Below are 4,383 nucleotides of genomic sequence, written 5' to 3'. Positions count from 1 at the left end.
GGTGGAATTGAGAGAAGGGTTTCACATTCCAAAGTACAATATAACACAGGTAGCTTGAATTCATCGGGACCGGCCTCTGTAGTTTGAGGGATATCTTACAAAGATAAAGAAGAAAAAGAAAAAGCAGGACCGCAGGGTCACACGTTCTAACATGCTGTAAGTGCTCAAGATTTGTGAAATCAAACATTAGTTTATGGTCGAAGACAGTGTCTTACCTTTAAGAAGTGTTGGTTGTTGTGTTGAGACTGGTTTATTCTGGGAGACTGGTTGGGCAGGTAGTCCAAACAAGACGCCATGGTATGTTGTAGGTTCCTACTTCTTTTCTTTTTGGTAAGTGTTTTACGGCGCTCACAACTGCATAAGGTCATATGAGCACGCAGAACACATTAAACATTTTTCAGTTGGTAGGAAATATTGAATTTTGCCAGGGTGGCGGCCGAAGCCTACTCTTATCGATGTTAGACCACCAAGGGAGCTTTAATGTCCTCCGAGATTTTTTGCCCTTGTCCGAGAAGGCTAGGTGTAGATCTTTCCTACCAGAAGATCAGGGGTGTGACTGAAAGACAGCAGTAAGAAGGAGCCAAGGAGTAGCAGTAGAAAGGCTGCAGAAAGCTGTAGAAAAGAAAAGTTTTACGGCACTTGCATCACAAATGTGGGTGGCTGGAGGGCGTCACTGGTAGGTCCTATTTCTTTTCTTTCCCTCTGTTTGTTTCTGTCTGTCTGTCTGTCTGTCTGTCTGTCTGTCTGTCTGTCTGTCTGTCTGTCTTGCTTTTTCCCAGCACAAAATGACCATTATTGTGTCTGTGTACTTCTCTTTACTCAAATAAACAGACCAACAAACAAACCGACACAAATAGGTCATATGAGTGCAGAAGACAGGAGGTTTACTTAGAGAGTAATATACAAAGAAAAGGGAGGGGGGAGAGATAAAGACGACAGATGTTTGACAGGAGAGAAGGGCAGAAAAGTGGTGGGAGGGAGTCGTAATGAAACAAAATCCTTCCCCATTGTGCGGGTTCTGTGTCTGGCTCTTTGTTTTAGTGTTTAGTTTTTGTAATAGTTTTACGGCACTTGCAACACAATAAGGTCATATGTGATGCATAGCGGTCAAATTGGGCGCTCGTCAAAATAATGAAATCGAAGAAACAGGCATTTGCCTCTAGTTTGGCAATTTTTTATTGCATTTTTGTTTTTTAAGATATTTTTTGTATCGGCGACCAGCTGTTAAAAAAGTTTGAAAATTTTATTTATTGCAGTTTCTTAATGCGTGATATCGGTGGAATGTGTTTCAGGAATATTTTGTCAGAATTCAAATTCTAAATGTTTTTAAAAAGCACGAAAAGATACATTATATTGATACTACCTACATCTTTGTGAAAAGAAGGAAGTATTTTTTTTGTCTTGCTCCGTAAAATTTAACTTTGTGGGCGTAGGGGGCATTTGAGGGGCTTGCCGGTGATATGTTCTTGTTAAATCAGACTCAGTTTTGTTAGCTTTAACCCTTTCCCAAGTGGTTGGTTGGCGGGTGCTCTGGTGTGGTTTGCTCCTTTCCTATAAAACATCTATCATCCTTATCTCCACTCTTTCTATTTTGTGTTTGTTGCTCTCTTGTAACACCTCCAATCTTCAGCACTTACATGACCTAATTGTATTGCAAGTGCCGTAAAACTCTGAATAGAAAAAAAAAATGATATAGGTATGTTCCGTTGTGTGCACGTGTTGCATGCTGTGTTCTCCCACGTAGTGGTCCGAGTTGTCGTGGCGTGTTTGCCTAGTGTCGTGATGTGTTGCCTAGTGTCGTGGTGTGTTGCCTAGTGCTGGTAGTGCTTGAGTGTGCTACTGTTCTCTCTCTTTTGTTGCCGCAGTGTCGCCACAGCTCTGTGAGTGTGAGGATAGCTATGTGTGAGTGTCGTCGCGGGGGGAATCGGGCGCGGAGCCAAAGTCATCAAAGTGAAGAGACAGACATTTCCCCCCCGATCGTTTAACTATTTAAATCAATTTTTTAATAAAAATCTTGGCTCAGAACCTTTTACGTCCATCTATAAGACATTTCTGCGTGAGTTATACTAAAAAAAAAAGTTGATGAAAGGCACAAAAAATGTAAATTTGCTGTTTCCAAAGAAAAGTACCTCTTTGGAATTCACCAAACTTTGGCTGTCATTTTCTCACTAATTTTTCCTCTGATACCGGACGACCATATCTCCATCAATCACTAAAATTTCTATATTTAATGGTATGAAAAAAGATGCCCATTTTTTTTCACCCAAAGCAAGACAAATGGACAGGTTAAGATTATACCAATAGCGTGATATATATGCCCAAAAATTGAAAAGTGCCTGATTCCACCACAGTTTCATGACACAATGTGAGCCCCCGGCCTCTGAATTTGTCACGTCAATGGAGAGAACTTGTTTTCTCCGCTCTTATTTCTCGATCTAAATAACTGATTACTGTTACACGGTCCCTGATTTGACAACTTCAAAGTTTACCATTCGCAAATCTCAGTGCTTTCTTATCCTGTCTCCTTTTTTTTTCCCACAGTGAAAATGTGACTTCTCACTTCTCTTTAAGCTCACTCTTTGTTATGAACTGCTTTTACTGTTATTAAAAATGGAGATAGGACAAGAAAGCACTGGGGTCGTGATTTATTGACCGCTGTTTAAGGAAGAGATGCAGTAGGAGTTTTTGTTTCATTTTTCAAGAACTGGAGAAGACAATTAATCGTTGGCCGCCTGGTCAGATTTTCCGAGCTCAGAAATCTGGCATTTTTTAAAATAACAATTTCTCAACCTGTGTATGTGGTATTTGGTTGAGTGTGCTCGAGAAATATGTCAAATTTCAAAAAAAGCAAGAGAGGATACATAATTCAGGTACAAATTTCGTGGCCGCTGGATTGCTAAAGTAGGTACAAATTTTTTTAAAATAAATTTTAACAAGTATTTTACTCTCTCCTGAAAAATATTTCTTTCTGGACTTAAAACGACTGACCAGCTTGCTGAGGCACTTTCGAATTGACAGACTTTCTACTGGAGGTTAGAGCTGGATTGTCCAGCAGGAAAAGAAGAGAAGTTTTTGGGGCAGTGTTAGTATGTAGGGTTGGGGGGGGGTTGCTTTTTTATGTGACTGTGTAAAGATGTTTACAGTGCATTGGAAACAGTTTTTTGTGTTCTGTTTTGTTGTTTTTTGTGTGTTATTTTTAGTTTGCCAGCCTTTGTAAAGTGTTTAGTGTTGTTTAGCTTTGGTATTTTGATATTTTGTGAAAGTGTGCTCATCTAGTTTGGATTTACTTGTAGATTGTAAACATATGTGTCTTTTCCTACCTCATTTTGATGTTCATGTAGTTTTTTTCCACACATACCTGTATAGTTTTTCCACACACACACACATATATAGTTGTTTTTTTCACGACACACTTGTATAGTTTTTCCACACATATATTATGTATAGTTTTTCCACACTTACATCTATATTTTTTCCACACATACATGTATTGATTTTCCACATATACATGTATAGTTTTTCCACACATACATATATAGTTTTTCCACACATACATATTTTTTCCACGTATACATGTATAGTTTTTCACACATACGTGTTTACAGATATAATATATATATATACATATAAAAATGTCGACAGTGATTACTGTAAGGACAATTTATTGGACTTTGTTTTTATGGCTATTTTAATATTGTGTTTTTTCCTATATTTGGGGCCAGCTTTGTTCAGGTGGTATAATATTATTATAGTTGTAGGCCACTCCACTGTTTAGTTGCTTAATCTCTTCACTTTTTCTTTATTTGATCGTCCTGTCCAGTTAGCAGTTAGTTGGGGTTATTTTCCTGGTGTGGATTTCAATTGAGGTGTGGGGGAAGCGTTGACTTTTAGTGTAGCTTTTCAGTCCCACTATTGCCCTAATGTTGTCATTATTGTCTTTATGTTTTCTGTCGATTATGGCTCATATCGCACTGGTTAACTAATTTAGGCGTGGGCTACGCAGCAAGTAGAGCTGTGATGTGGGCATTATGCAAGTCGTTTTCACCGCAAAATGTTTTAATTCATTCACACCACAAAATGTACAACACATTTACACCACAAACTCAGATACACCACAAAATGTACAACTCAGATACACAGCAAAGTTTTTACAACATTAATATGATATTTTTCATTACTATTTTATCACTCTTGACAAGTTCTTCAATGTTCATGTGTTTTTCAAGACAATTGATATTCATTCATATCTTTTTTGTTTTCTTCTTTCTTTCTCGCTGTCCCCGCCCTTCAATGTTTCACGTACTCTTCAAGACAATTGATATTCGTTCATCTCATTTTTTCTTTTCTTTTCTCTCTCTCTCTCTCTCTCTTCTTCTCCCCCCC

At 38.2% G+C, this 4,383-nt stretch overlaps 1 protein-coding gene across 1 annotated transcript in view; it reads left to right on the top strand.

Moving 5' to 3' along the window:
• LOC101846400 (FERM, ARHGEF and pleckstrin domain-containing protein 2) overlaps nucleotides 1-4,383 on the top strand; it is a gene marked incomplete at its 5' end in the record, with an annotated part of 70,530 nt that overhangs the window by 48,553 nt on the left and 17,594 nt on the right.

This window comes from Aplysia californica, unplaced genomic scaffold, assembly GCF_000002075.1.
Source record: "Aplysia californica isolate F4 #8 unplaced genomic scaffold, AplCal3.0 scaffold01346, whole genome shotgun sequence".
Taxonomy (NCBI): domain Eukaryota; kingdom Metazoa; phylum Mollusca; class Gastropoda; order Aplysiida; family Aplysiidae; genus Aplysia; species Aplysia californica.
This window is presented reverse-complemented; position numbering and strand designations above follow the sequence as displayed.